A 16,340-nucleotide genomic window follows, 5' to 3' on the forward strand; every position below is an offset into this window, starting at 1 on the left:
AGGTTTGTATTTATACAGGATGTGTAATTGTCTTTTAAGCCTCCTACGTAGAAGTTAAAGGAGCTGGCGGCGTCCAGGAAGACCTTGCTCATGACTGGACCCAGTCCTGGGACCCAGCTGCTCCTCTCTCTCCGTCGACAGGAAGCGGAGTCTGTGCACGTGTCAGACACGTCACCTTTCACAGCCGTGGCGAGTCCAGGAGCTGGGACAGCGCCTTTCCGTGAGGGGTGCTGCATGTCCCTGTCACCCACGGTAGATGGAAGTGCACCGAGGAGAAGAGACTTTATGTAGACAAGTCCTGTGTGACTCTGCTGTCGAGTTTCACTTGAGTTTGGCTGTTTAAAATCTTAAAGGATCTTTGTCATTTATTTTGCCATTTAAGCTTGGAATGGGACAGTGGGTGCATTTCCCCCTGACATGTGCAAGCGCTGAGAGCTCCCACTGCTGAGCCAGAGTCTCCGAGGTGTGATTTGGCCACGTAAGGAGCTGTGTGCACCCCCGGCCGCGATGCCGCCGCTTCAGCTGCAGAACGTGTGACATCCTCTCCTCTGTCTTCTGCATTAGTTTACACGTTGCAGCATATTTCTTGTGAATACGTGAAAAAGATAGGCAATTGAAAGTATATCTTGAATAACATTTTGGCCATAATTATTTTTAAATGAAAGTATGTTGCAAAGTTATGTATTTCTCATAATATGTCACGGACCATAACATGACAACGTCATTATAAAAAACGTTCTAGTGTTCCTTCCGGCCCTTAGCAAGTGAAATGGAGAGAAGGCTGTATGTGGAGGTAGTGGTCCTGGGTTCCAGCCCCGCCCCCCACCAACTCAGTCTGGAGGCCTGGACTCCAAGCCTTTGTGTCTTCATTGGGAACTCTAAGAGCTGGACTTGATGATCTCTAGTGGTTCAGTCCTGCCACGGGCCCTTTGCACATGCCGTTCTTCTTAGCAGTCTTCTTGCCCTCCACAAGGCAGGTACCAGACCTGACTTATTTCCTAAATCTTACTTAACATGGCTGTTATCTCGGGAAAATTTCTCGATGGCCCAGACTAAATCAGGTCTCCCTGTGCTATGCGTCCACGGCTCTCTGCTGTCTCTCTGGCCCCGTCGCACGCTTGCTTGAATTACTCGGTGATCACTGTCCTTCTCTGCTGGTCTGTGGCGGCCGCAAGGGCTGAGCTGTGTCTCTCAGTTCAACAGGTGTCCCCAGGGCTCTGCAGGGCTCCTAGTACACAGGAGGCATTCAGCAAACATCTAGTCAGTGAGCAGAGATCAAACTCTCACATCTTTTGGGCCGTCACAAGAACCTGATTGACCTTCTGCCTTCAAAACTGGACAAAGTACATGAAACAACAGTGTCCAGACATTGGACAACAGGCAGCTCCAGACTGATTTCTGCTGGAGAAACCATGGAGCTCGGCCTTGGTGCCGGGTCAGGGCCTTCACAGGGAGGGACCGAGAGAGCCCAGCAGTGAGAGATCTGGAGAGGAGATGGGCAGAGGGGTCCCCGCCAGCCTTCGGCTGAGCACTGGTCTGCGCACCTGTATCAGGAAACTACGGAGGCCCAGGGGCAGACCGACCACAGAGCTCACACAGGGCCGGGATCCATCTCTCCACGAGCCTCTGTGGGACAACCTCCTAATCCAGGGGCATTGGCCTGAGTCCTCAGAAGGCTTTGCCTTGGCAGTGAGGTCACATGATGCCTAGACCTGAGGCTGTTCTGGGCCCACCCCAAAAAGAATGAAATGATTCCAAATCACCTAACTGCACCCCAGGACAAAACCCCCTAATACTTAAAGGAATATAAAAGCTAACAAGAAACACCAACAAAACAACTAACATAAACCCTGGCACCCAAATCTTTGCATTTCCAAGACTTAGTGTAGAAAGAACATAGAATATCTCATTAATACTTTTATATTGATCTCATGTTGAAAGACTATTTTAGATGTACTGGGTTAAATAAAATATATTACTCAGATTTAGTTCACCTGTTTCTTTTTACCTTTTTGGACTGTGGCTACTTGGAAATTAAAAATTGCAGCCACGCCTGGCCATGTCCCAGGGATCCCGGTCAGGGCACGTGCCTGGGTTGCGGGCTCGATCCCCAGTAGGGGGCGTGCAGGAGGCAGCCAGTCGATGTTTCTCTCTCTCTCTACCTTCCTTTCTCTCTAAAAAAATCAATAAAACAAAATAAAAAAAATAAAAATTGCATATATGGCTCACAATATATCTCTATTGTTTATCCTTGGGCAAAAAGTTTGATTTCTCATTATCAATGAGTGCACAGATACTTTGAAGTACTAAAATGACAATTTCTTAAAAAGAGAAATTTTCCAAAAGTTGACATCTTATTTTGAAAAGAAAGTTGTTTTGAAATAAGATCATAACGTTGCATCTCTGTGGACAGTAAAGAGTGAAACAGGAGAAAAAAGGTCTAAAAGTTAATCATCTAAGATCAAAGGGACATTAAAGCCAATAAGAGGCTAGTCAGACAGCCGAGGTGTTCCCAGCAGCCTTGGAACAGGAACGCTTCGTTTGGAAGATGTGAATTCTGGGTGTTTGTAAAGATGGGATCAGTGCCTCACATGGTGCCTCAGGGCTGAACATCCTCTTGGGTATCAATACTGAATAGCTACTGTGTTGTGTTTTATATTTTTAAATAAAATGTTTTCCAATATATCAGCTAGTTGTTTTTTTTAATTCTTTTTGGCTGTAAGATACACATTCAAGATCACTTAAGAGACACACATGGATTTCTTGGGAGTAATTTTGAAATGCTTAAAATGCAAATTGAGGAAGACCTAAGAGGAGAGATACCCTGGCACTCATGGAGCCAGACCTGGGGGCTTCGCCTCCTGAGCAGCCAGCCAGCTGTCGGGAGAAGTGAGCAAGCTGTTATTGTGCTCAAGAGTCAAATTCCAGAGCCAGAACATTTGATTGGCTCAGCTTGGCTCGTGGAACTACCTCTGGGGTCAGCCACCTGGACCACAGGCCTGAGAAGCAGGGAGGCAGGTGCTCCTACCTGAAGAGGGGGATGGTGTTGACCACCTCCAACCTGACAACTGCACCTGAACACTGGTTTACTTAGTAGAAACTGGAGTCGCAAATTCTTCGATACAACACAATGGTAAGTGTCTTGTGAAAACAAATGGGATAATGTGTCAAAGTTAGCAATCCAAACAAGAAGCAAGAGAAAAATAGAAAGGAATAAAACCAGAGAAGCTGAGACTAGTAAGGACATCTTGTACCATTTCATGATGGCCCTGAGAACAAATGGGTGAAGTGGGTGAAGTCAGTGTCATCTCCCCACTTCCTCTCTCCTGTCCCCGTAACTCAAGACGGATGCTAATGATTCTGCTGGAGAAATCATTTCTTCCAACTTCGAATTCACTTTGCAGCATTTGTTTTATTGCACTATGTACAAAACATTTGGGCTGTTTTTCAGGAGAGAATAACTTAGTATACCTTAAGGAAGCAAAGATAGGGCAATCAACAAAGTTGTGATTTAGAAGAGAGATGTCCAAACATGAGTGAGTGAGCTGTACCTCTGATTATGAATGGTTCTGAAGATTTCTGTATTCACAGGCTATTGAAAGCTATACACACTATTATTTAGAATTTTGGGAGGATTACATGTTCCCTTTCAGCAGCCAAAAAACACTCCAATTTAGACTTCTCTGAAAGGGTGACATGTATATGGTTGATTGTTTTTGCATATGTAATATATCTATAAATATATAAAGTGTGTGTGTGTAGATTACATATGATTATGTACAAATTATACATACTCTCTGTATTAATACAATATGTGTCATGTACTCTTCGAAAGTCTGCTACTCACTGCCCTCCGCAACGTTGCTGTATTTCTATAATCCCAGCTCATTTCTTTTTGGATGACTCGGTTTCCTCCTGCCTCACAAATATAACTCTTTCCCACATTTCCCACAATTTAGTTACTTGCTATCTCTTCCATCTATATCCTTCATAGACCTCATTTTATTTTATTATTTTAAAATTAATTTTAAACTTACCTTTGTTATTGAAAATATTAAAGATGCCCCCTGTTTTCTCTATTGGCCCTCCTCCCCACTTCCTGCCCCCTCCCTCCTTCCTTTTGAGGCTCGTCAGTCTAACAACCAATTTGTACTTTTTTTTTTTTTTTTTTTATCCTCACCCGAGGATATTTTTCTTTTTTTTTTTGTACAGATAGAGTGGGAGGGAGAGAGAGGAAGGGAGAGAGAGAGAAACATCGACGTGAAGGGACACATCGAGTGGCTGCCACCCGCACGACCAACCAGGGCCGGGGACAAACTGCAACCGAAGTACGTGCCCTTAGCGGGAACCGAACCCGGGTCTCTCCGGACCGCAGGCCGACGCTCTAACCGCTGAGCCAAACTGGCCAGGGCCCAATTTGTACTTTTAAAAAAATTTTTTATTTATTAATTTGTTTTTATTACAGATATTTCTCATTTTTTCCCCATTGACACCCTCTTCCCCTCCCCCCCACCCCATCCCCAGCTTTGTTGTCTATGTTCATTGGTCATGCAAACATGCATGTAAGTTCTGTGGTGTATCTCCTCCCCCCAAGCCTCCTCCCCTGAGGCTTGTCAGTCTGTACCTCACCTCTGTGTCTCTGGCTTAATTTTGTTTGTCAGTTTGTTTATTTCACTATATTCCACAAATGAGTGAGATCATGTGATATTTATCTTTCTCTGCTTGGCTTGTTTCTCTTAGCATAATACTCTCTAGGTCCTTCCATGTTGTCTCAACAATTTGTACTTTTTAATCCTTTCATCTTTTTTGTCCATCCCCCTCCCATATGGCAATCAACAAAAAGTTCTCTGTATCTATGACTCTGTTTCTCTTCTGCGTGTTCATTTTGTTTGTAGATTCAGTTGTTGACAGATTATTTGTTGCCATTTTATTTTATCTTCTTCTTCAAGAAGACCCTTCAACATTTCATATAATACTGGTTTGGTGGTGATGAGCTCCTTTAGCTTTTTCTTATCTGGGAAACTCTTGATATGGCCATTGATTCTAAATGACAGCTTTGCAGGATAGAGTAATCTTGGTTGTAGGTCCTTGCTTTTCATCACTTTGAATATCTCTTGCCACTCCCTTCTGGCCTGCAAAGTTTCTTTTGAAAAATCAGCTGACAGTCTTATAGGAGCTCCTTTGTAGGTAACAAACTGCTTTTCTCTTGCTGCTTTTAAGATCCTCTCTTTGTCTTTAACCTTTTGCCTATTGTCTTGGTGTGGGCCTCTTTGGATCATCTTATTTGGGACTCTGTGCTTCCTAGACTTGTATGTCTGTTTCCTTCACCAAGTTAGGGAAGTTTTCTGCCATTATTTTTTCAAATAGGTTTTTGATTTCTTGTCTACTCTCTTCTTCTTCTGGCACCCCCAAGGTGCGAATGTTGGCACTTTTGAAGTTGTCCCAGAGGCTCCTTACATTATCCTCATTATTTTGGATTCTTTTTTCTTTTTGCTGTTCTGATTGGGTGTTTTCTGCTTCCTTATATTCCAAATTGATGGCTTGCTTCTTGGCTTACCTGTAAATTATTCCCTGTAAATTATTCTTTATTTCAGTTAGTGCATCTCTGGTCCTTTTTTTAAATTTATTTTTTTATCCTCACCTGAGGACATTTTTCCACATTTATCTTCAGGGAGAGAGGGAGGAAGAGAGAGAGAGAGAGAAACATCCATGTGAGAGAGACACATCGAGTAGTTCCACCCACACGACCCCAACCAGGGCTGGGGGCAAACTGCAATCAAGTAGCTGCCCTTAGCGGGAACCGAACCCAGGTCTCTCTGGTCCGCAGGATGATGCTCTACCCGCTAAACAAAACTGCCCAGGGCAGTGCATCGTTCATTTCAGACTTGTGCTTTTTTATGTTGTTGATATTCTCACTAAGTACACTAAACGTCCTTATAACCAGTGTTTTGAATTCTGCATCTGTTAGATTGCTTATCCCATTTCATTTGTTCTTTTCCTGGAGTTTTGTTCTGTTCTTTCATTTGGGACCTGTTTTTTTGTCTCCTCATTTTGGCTTCTTCCCTGTGTTTGTTTCTGTGTATTAGGTAGAGTTTCTATGTCTCCTAGGCTTCCTAGGGTGGCCTGTTGTAGTAGGTGTGCTGTAGGGTCCAGTGGCGCAGCCTCCCTGATCACCCCAGCTGGACCCTCAAGGTGCACCCCTAGTGTGGAATTTATACCCTTTTGTTATAATTGAGGGTTGATTGCTGTTGGCACGTCAATGGGAGGGATTTACTCAGGCTGATCAGCTGCAAGGACTGGCTGTGCCCACTATCCATTGATCTCTGACTACCTTGGAGGATCAGCTGTGTAGAGCCCACCACACAGAGCAAGACTTACTTCAGCAGGGCTCTGGTACCCACTGAGTCCACTCACTGAGTGTGTCACTGTGGAGGTGGTTGCGTGGTGGTGCTTCGATGTTGTCTGAAGCTGTCCACAGGGTGTGCTGGCTCTGGGGCAAGGTCAGCCTCTGCCTGTGTTCTACCCGGGGCCACCAGGCATAAGCTACAAAGTGATCTACAGATGGCTGCTTCTTGTGCCAGGCCTGGGACCACTTAGTGGGAGGTATGGGGCTCATAGACCTCATTTTATTTATTTATTTATTCATTTTTTAAATTTTATTTTTGTTACAGATGTTTCTCCTTTTTACCCCATTGAAACCCTACTCCCCATCCCCCCCGCCTGTCCCCAGCTTTGTTGTCCATGTCCATTAATTATGCGTACATGCATATAAGTTCTGTGGTTTATCTCTTCCCTCCCCCCCCACCCCCTCTTCTGAGGGTTGTCAGTCTGTACCCTAATTCCATGTTTCTGGGTCTACCCTATTCCTCAGACTGTTATGTTCATTATATGTCACAAATAAATGAGATTATGTGATATTTGTCTTTTTCTGCTTGGCTTGTTTCACTTAGGATAATACTTTCCAGGTCCCTTCATGTCTTCTCAAAGGATAAGCGATCTTTCTTTCTTACTGCTGCATAGTACTCCACTGTGTAAATGTACCACCACTTTTTAATCCATTCGTCTACTGATGGACACTTGGGCTGTTTCCAGATCTTAGCTATTGTAAATAGTGCTGATATAAACATGGGGGTACATATATTCTTTCTGATTGGTGTTTCAGGCTTCTTAGGGTATATTCCTAGAAGTGGGATCACTGAGTCAAATATAAGTTCAATTTTTATTTTTTTGAGGTAACACCATATTGTTTTCCATAATGGCTGCACCAGTCTGCATTCCCACCAGCAGTGTACTAGAGTCCCCTTTTCTCCACACCCTCGCCAACACTTGTTTGATGATTTGTTGATGGCGGCCATTCTGACAGGTGTGAGGTGATACCTCATTGTTGTTTTAATTTGCATCTCTCTGATGATTAGTGATGTTGAGCATTTCTTCATATATCTCTTGGCCATTTGTAAGTCCTGTCTGAAGATGTATCTATGCAGCTCCTCTGCCCATTTTTTAATTGGGTTCTTTGTCTGCCTTTTGTTGAGTTGTATGAGCACTCTATATATTTTGGAAATTAACCCCTTATCTGATGTATCGTTGGCTTTGATGTTCTCCCATACAGTGTGTTGCCTTTCCATTTTGATGGCTGTATCTTTTGCTGTACAGAAGCCTTAGGTGATGTATCAGTGAAAATTCTGCCGCATATGATGTCTGAAATTTTGTTGCCTACATTTTCTTCTAGAATTTTTATGGATTCACGGGTCACATTTAAGTCTTTTATCCATTTTGAGTTTATTGTTGTGTATGGTGTAAGTTGATGGTCTAGTTTCATTATTTTGCATGTAGATGTCCAGTTTTACCAACACCATTTATTAAAGAGGCTGTCTTTTTTTTTTTTTTTTTTATCCTCACCCGAGGACATTTTCCCATTTTTTGTACAGACAGAGTGGGAGGGAGAGAGAGGAAGAGAGAGAGTGAGAAACATCGATGTGAAAGGGACACATCGAGTGGCTGCCACCTGCACGACCAACCAGAGCCCGGGACAAACTGCAACCAAGGTACATGCCCTTAGCAGGAACCGAACCCGGGTCTCTCCGGACCGCAGGCGGGCGCTCTAACTGCTGAGCCAAACCGGCCAGGGCAAAGAGGCTGTCTTTACTCCACTGTATGCTCTTGTCAAATATTAATGAGCATATTGCCTTGGGTCCATTTCTGGGTTCTCTATTCTGTTCCACTGGTCCATATGCCTGTTCTTGTGCCAGTACCAGGCTGTTTTGATTACAGTCACTTTGTAGTATCACCGGATATCTGGTATTGTGATCTCACCTGCTTTGTCCTTCTTTTTCAAGATTGCTGTGGCTATTCGGGGACTTTTTTGGTTCCATATGAACTTTTGAAGTATTTGTTCTAGTTCTGTGAAATATGTCGTTGGTATTTTGATGAGGATTGCATTGAATCTATAGATTGCTTTGGGTAATATGGACATTTTAATGATGTTAATTCTTCCAATCCATGAACAAGGTATGTGCTTCCACTTTTCTTTATCTTCCTCTTTTTCTTTTTCCAATGTTCTGTAGTTTTCTGCAAATAGGTCCTTTACTTCTTTGGTAAGTTTATTCCTAGGTATCGTAATTTTTTTGGAGCGATGGTAAATGGGATTGTTTTTTCAGTTTCTCTTTCTGTGACTTCATCATTGGTACATGAGAATGCCATCGATTTCTTGACGTTAATTTTGTATCCTGCTACTTTTCCAAATTCATTTATTAAGTCTAGTAGATTTTTGGTGGAGACTTTAGAGTTTTCTATGTATAATATCATGTTATCTGCAAATAATGACAGTTTCACTTCCTCCTTTCCAATTTAGATCCCTTTTATTTTTTCTTCATGTCTGATTGCTGTGGCTAAGACTTCCAGTACTATGTTAAATAAAAGTGGCAAAAATGGCCCTGGCCAGTTTGGCTCAGCGGTTAGAGCGTCTGCCTGCGGTCCGGAGAGACCCAGGTTCGGTTCCCGCTAAGGGCACGTACTTCGGTTGCAGTTTGTCCCCGGCCCTGGTTGGTCGTGCGGGTGGCAGCCACTCGATGTGTCCCTTCACATCGATGTTTCTCTCTCTCTCTCCCTTCCTCTCTATCTGTACAAAAAATGGAAAAATATCCTCGGGTGAGGATAAAAAAATAAAAATAAAAAAATAAAAATAAAAGTGGCAAAAATGGGCATCCTTGTCTTGTTCTTGTTCTTAAGGGAAATGCTTTTAGTTTCTGCCCATTGAGCATGATGTTGGCTGTAGGTCTTTCATGTATGGCCTTCATTATGTCAAGATATGATCCCTCTATTCCCACATTGCTGAGCGTTTTCATCAGAAATGGGTGCTGGATTGTGTCGAATGCTCTTTCAACATCTATTGATATGCTCATGTGGTTTTTATTCTTCATTTTGTTTATGTGTTGTAACACATCTATTGATTTGCGAATATTGTACCAGCCTTGCATCCCTGGGATGAATCTCACTTGGTCATGGTGAATTATTTTTTTGATGTATTGCTAGATCCTATTTGCTAGTATTTTGTTCAGGATTTTGGCGTCTATGTTCATCAGGGATATTGGCCTGTAGTTTTCTTTCTTTGTAGTGTCTTTTTCTGGTTTTAGAGTTAGAATTATGCTGGCCTCATAAAACGAGTTTGGAAGTCTTCCTTCTTCTTTAATTTTTTGAAATAGTTTGAGGAGTATGGGTGTTAGTTCTTTCTTGAATGTTCGGTAAAACTACCCCGTGAAGCCATCCGGGCCTGGGCTTTTGTTTGCTGGGAGAGTCTTGATTACCTCTTCAATTTTCTTAGCTGTTATTGATAGACCTCATTTTAAATGATAGTTTCAGCTATCAGTTTTATGGGAATGACTTAGAGTTCATATGTAAATTTATTCGTTCATTCATTCAACCAATATTTATTAAATATTATACACTGAGCTAAAATGGGGATTGAAGTTTAATTAAAAAATGGTATATTTCTATCCATGACTTCTATCCCAAATTCTGGTCAACTGAAAGTTAGAGGTTTCCTCTAGTTTTCCTACCTTTTCAATATCCACGTTTGTTTTAAAGTCTATTTTCTCTGATAGTTGTATAGTTACTCCAACCGTCTTTTGGGTACAATTCGCATGAAGTATCTTTTTCCTTTTTTTTTTTTACTTTCAATTGATATCTGTGCTTGACTCTAAAGTTGGATATTGCTTTTTAATCCATTCACCAATCTCTGCTTTTAAATGGAGAATTTAATCATTTACATTCAATGTGGTTACTGTATCTGTCATTTTGCTTTTTGTTTTCTAAATATCTTATGTCTAGCCTGGCTGGTGTGGCTTAGTGGTTGAGCATCAACCCTGCACCAAGAGGTCGCTGGTTCAATTCTGGGTCAGGGCACATGCCAGGTTGTGGGCCCAATCCCCAGTGGGGGCATGCAGGAGGCGGCCAATCAATGTTCTCTCTCATCCATGTTTCTATCTCTTCCTCTCTCTCTAAAATCAATAAAGAAGAAAAAAATTTTTTTAAATAAAAATAAACCTCTCATGTCTATTTTTCCCCTCAATTCCTTCATTATGTACTTCTTTAGGGAAGTTAATAAATAAATGTTAAGTAAATATATTCTAGTGTAACATTTTAATTCCCTTGTAGTTTCTTTTATGATATAATTTACTTATCTGACTCATTTTTGTTTTAAAGAACATTCCTCCTCTTTTGCAGACTGAGCCAGTAGCAGTCCCTTGTGGGACAGGGCGCTCCCCTCCGCGGCCCTTGCGGAGCTCAGGTCTTAGTCAAGACAGAAGATTAAGATCGTCTTCTAAAGTGAGGGTGTAAAAGAATTGAGCTGTTTGTATCTGGTCCCCCTCAACCCTGTATATCTGTTGGCAGGACTAGAGAACCTGCCCCAGCGCAAGGCCTCAGGGGCAGCAGGACTTGGTCACCCAGCCGCGAGGGGGAAGGGCAGGTGCCTGACCTCGTGGTGTCCACGCCCTAGACTCTAGAGCACCGTGCTCTCGTGAGTTCCTTCTCCATCCTTCTCAACACGTTTTGCTTTTTAATGACTTTAAAGGTATTTAATAAAATAACATCAGCCTTGGGTCAGGCTTGTGTTTTAAGGAGTAAGAATATAATTGCTAACATTTTAAGTTTCTAAAAGTATTGATAAATAAAAAAAATCTCAGACTCAGAAGGTGTCATTGATACTGAAAGTTTAAGGTACCACTTATCGACCTGATCCTAAAATCATGAACGTCAGAATATAATTTGCCTGACCCTTCAGGCAACAGACTAGGTTGTAAGGTTCTTGAGGGTGAAAGTGGTAAACGAGTGACCACAATCACTAAACAAACAAACAGACAAACAAATAGACAAAGAAACAGATAGACGAGAAGGGGAACTGGCAAACGCTTCCTGAGCACCCACGACCTGTGCTCCATGCCAGGGATACAGCAATAAGCGAGGCTTGTTCATCGTAGGAGGTGGCGGCCCAGGGGTTAAGGCCGTGGCCACTGACTTAGACTCTCTGGTCCCAGCGTCTAGCTGTGTGACTGCCACCTGCCGGGTCCCCTGGCAAGCCGACGCGATGGAGAGTTGCCTATGGGGGCTCACTGAGGAGAAGTGCTTTGGGCACCGACCAAGGAAGGAAAGGGAAGAAGGAAACACCGACTAGGAGACATTGAGCTTAGCCAACTCTGTGAGACTGAAGTGACATCTTTGAGGAGAACTCCCCCTGGAGACTGGTCACTGGCTGTGGCTGACCTGGGAAGATGGCGTGGTCTCGGCGAGGAGTCCACAGGCCACGGTTCACGTGGACCAGGGAGTAAGTTCCTACTTGAAGGGTTTGGAAGGTATGTTCCAACTTCCACCACGACGACCTCAGATAATTGTTGAACTTTGTTGACCCTCCTTATCTTCATTTGTGAAAAAGTGTTTAAAAACGTCTTTATAGGGTCCACAGGAGGGTTAAATCTAACAATATTTGGAGTCAGCAGATTACAGCTGCAGAGAGAACAAGGTGGCTGATGTCCACTTAGTGGGAACTGCGGCTGGGGAAGAGGGCCGGGACGATGGGAGAACCCGGACGTCCCCAGCGTCTGCTACATGTTTTGGCCGCAGGGACAAACGTCCCACTTCCGTCTGGCCACGCCGCAGCTTTCCTGAATCATCCGACAGCCGCTTCTCTCAGCACATCTAGGTTCCTCGGGAAGGAGGCTGTGCCGTAAAGGGTTTATTTTTTCAAACTAAGGTTACACAAAATTATTAAATTTGCCACTTTTAGAAAACTGGCTGAAACGAAACAAAAATGAAGTTAAAGGATAGGACACTTTCTGTGCAGGAACCGAGGGCGTGGGACTGTGAAAAGGGCCATTGGCGGGCAACGCCCCCAGAATCACACGCCTGTGAAACACACGCCTGTCCGTGCAGTGCACCTGGCTTCCTCGTGAAAAACGGGTAAAATAATAGGAACTAATACACTGAAAAGTTTATTGCCATTCAGAAATGGTTGATGATGACATTTAGCATCTGAGATGTGTTCCTATCTTCTGAAAGTGAAGGGAAAAATTGACCAAAGTGTGAATGAAAGTCGCCCTTGTACAGGCTGCTGGAGAACTACCCTGATTCCGCTGGGACACGTCTTAGATGAGACAGGAACTCACGACACATCTCCGGACATGTCTCCTTGACGTCTGACAAGCTTGAAAGACAGCTGGTTTTCGAGACCTTGGGGTTCTCAGTTGGGTGTTCCTGGCCGCCCCCTGGTGGTTTTACCAGGCCCAGAATATCCTCAAGTGCTCACACCCGTGGCTGCCACTAGGGGGAGACCGACCCTCACTGTAAGGCAAGTCCGCGTTCCTTCGAATCAGGCCAGAACAGGTTGGCTTCTATTCACTGACATTTAAAAATGGAAACTTGTTCTTTATAAACCAGGAGACAGGCAGTCCATAGGGTTGAACTGGGTTCTTGTGGACGTGGAGAGGCTTCCTGTGACAACATCAGGGCTGCCGTGACACCTGGGTGGTGCAGGTGGCTGTCCTGCGACCGTGATAACTGGGAGAAGCCTTGGTCTGTGGGGAAGCTTACTCCTTACCAAGGAATTCAAAGGAGAACCCAATGATCTGCTGGGTGACTCGTACGTGAACTATATCGGCTGAGCCCTTGGCGTGTGTGGGCGATGCCATGGCTCAAACAGTGATGGGCTATGTGGCAGGTGGACTCATAGCGAATGGGTACAGCCCAGGCAGCAAGCAGTCCACGGGAGCAGCGGTGTCCCCTTTCTCAGCCCGTGGCACACACAAACTAATTACTAAAATTCTGTGGCACACCAAAGAATACATCTTTGGCCGATTTGACACACACACCAAGGGCAGAACTTTGACTCTTTTACACCAGATGGCTATCGTTGTGTCGGCTGTTTCCATTTTTGTATTTGACAGTCTAAGAAAAAAGAGGTCAGTGCCCCTGACTAAACAGTCAGGCGTTGCGAGTTTTAAACATTCTTGCGACTCACCACTGGAAATCACTGGTCTAGAGGGATGTGCATGGCACTGCAGGCCGACTCTCTGGGCCTCCCAGAGGGACGATCACACCCCCAGCTGGACACAGCCTGCCTGGGTGCAGGGCTCACAGTGGGGACTGAGAGGAGCCGGGCTGCCAAGGGCCTGTTCGTTGCAGTGCCTGCCAGGAGGTGGCCGATGTTTGCAGATTGAATGCCTGATGTTTACAAGTGGCAAAGCTTTGGGTCTTTGAAAGCAATGCTCAAGATAACCGAACTCTTTCTGTAGACAGAACCCAAGGCCAGTATAGACTGTGTTTTTGTTGCCATCATTTTCCAGAAACTCCATGGACATGGGCAGGAATCTTGGCATGCATGAGGGCATATTGACTGAATTTGAAGTCTCATCTCCATCTCTCAAAATGCAGCTTCTTAGCATCTGTCTCCTTGTACATCATGAGCAGCATGTGAAAAAAGAAGGGACTGAGCGCTCACATCGTGTTTACTTTCAAACAGTCTCAGTTTCAAGCCCCTCGTGTCACTGAACGAGGAGCACAAGGCGCCGGCACCCTGTGTGGTCACAGTGACAAAATTCCAGAAGTGACTTCCATATCGCCTTGGCACACCTTGACAGCACAACACATCAATATCATTCCTTTGACATATTTGAGAGTGGGATTAAGTTAAAAGAAAATAATGTTTCTGGGAACAAGTTTAGGGGAATTTAATATCTGACCACGAACAGATCAACTGCTCAGTTTCCCGATTTCTTTGTGCCCTTAAATAACACGCCTGTTTGGTTCCCGCCTTTACTCTGGGAGTTCCATTTTAGCTCTCCGTGTTTATGGGACAGTTTGCAAACATCCCCAGTGAAACAAGACGGACTGGGAAGGCTGCAGGAGGAGAAAGTTGAGCTCCCCAATTACGTTTGGCTGTGTTCTTACTGGAAGAAAGTGTGGGCATGTGGTTTGCAGGCTTTGAGGGAGCGTTTTCGGGACCCCCAGCGGCTGAGATGGGCTAGAACGACAGGTGGGTGAGTGACGGAGGAGGCTGGACAGCAGCTCCAATTATGTCGGTGTGGGGGCCTTCCAAACGGATTTCCATGAAAACTCAGAGAGACCCCGCGCTCACGGAGCAAACCCACAAGAGGTGGGAGAGTGGACGGCTCAGCAGGCAGGCGGCTCTCTCCCTCGCCCTCTCCGCACTGGGACTGACTCGTCACCTTCCTAGGACAGAGGGCAGGGGACAGGCTCGCACGCTGACTCGCTCAGCACCCACCCCGTGCTGGCCTCTGGCTGAGGCTGTCTCCAGGCCACAGGCGACACGGAGCCCTCTGCTGAGCACTGTCGGTGGTGGGCACGATCCGGCCCCAAGTGAAGTGAGCACCAGCAGAGAGGTGATGACGTCCCCCCAGGGAAGAGGCAGAGCCCAAACTCGAACCTAGGTTGGTTCAACTTGGAAGCATATTCTGAAACAGAACTGGGCTAAGAGCAGGTGAGCCTGCAGGGACAGGAGGCAGGAGGCCTCGCCGGCTCAGGGAGCAGGGAGGGGACCACGTGGCTGGCACCATGCAGAGAAGCTGGTGGCGTGGAATCATGTTGGGAGGCCCTGTGACGAAGTCTGAATTCTGCGATATGAAACTATGGGAGAACTTTGAAAGGTTTAAGTAGAGAAAACGACATGATTTCACAGTGTTTCAAAATGAACACCGTGGCTACCATGGGAGACGGGGACGTTGTGGGATCAGGAACGTCTGTCAGGAAACTACTGTGGCAGCTCGTGGCAGCCACTTGGTGATCTGGACCAGGGCAGTGACAGAGAACCGCCGAGGTGCATGTGCAAGGAAAGTCCTCTTCCAGCCTCCCGACCTCAGGATACGCACTTCACTGACTGGCCACGGTGTTCTGTCTTCTCTATAAAATGTACCCACTGCCCTGGCCAGTGTGGCTCAGTGGTTGAACGTCGGCTCGAGGACCAGAGTCGTTGGTTTGATTCCCAGTCAGGGCACATGCCCAGGTTGTGGGCTTGATCCCCATGCAGGAGGCGGCCAATTGATGTTCTCTCTCATCGATGTTTCTATCTCCTCCTCCATTCCTCTCTCTGAAATCAATAACAAAAAAATAAAGTAAAAATAAAAGGAAACACAGCCTTGATGACTGGTTTGCTGCAGAAGCCAAGGACAAGCAGGAGAGTGCAGAGCAGGTGACTGGACAGTCAAGGTGGCTCGGATGTGACACTCTGAAAAGTCTACCGAGGATGAGACTTAGATTCTCCTACTTCCTAGCTGGGAATACAAACCTGTTTTCACAGGATCCCAAAACCGCTCTATTCCTTGAACTTAAAGATCCAAGCCTCCCGAGACCGAGGCGGCCGAGCTGTCGCAGACAGGTGAAGCGGACCATGCAGGTGACTTGCCTGAGGAACGAGTTTGCCGAACAGATGTGCCGAGCTGGCCAGGTCGCTGCGGGCAGACGTGGTGGCACTGCCTCAACATCAGCTTCATCTTCAAAGGGACAGAGGTCACCCACGGAAGAGGCTGCTGTGGTGTCTGTCCACTGTGAATGCTGCTGACACTTGAAGAGCACTGTGCCTTTCCACACAGACAGGTGAAGGGCAGACGCGGCCTTGCTCCCACCTCCGCGCCGCAGCGGCTGGCACAGAGTCCATGGTGACGGTGGGCACGAGGACGGGCACGGGAGGGGACGGGCACGAGCACAGGGGTGGGGACAAGCATGGGGGAGAGCATAGGGGTGGCCACGGGGATGGGCACGGGGACCTAGGCTGAGGGTACTCAACGTCTAAACAACACAGCTACTATTGCACTGGAAAAATAATTTATTGAACG

The sequence above is a fragment of the Molossus molossus genome, unplaced genomic scaffold (assembly GCF_014108415.1).
Source record: "Molossus molossus isolate mMolMol1 unplaced genomic scaffold, mMolMol1.p scaffold_m16_p_16, whole genome shotgun sequence".
Classification (NCBI taxonomy): domain Eukaryota; kingdom Metazoa; phylum Chordata; class Mammalia; order Chiroptera; family Molossidae; genus Molossus; species Molossus molossus.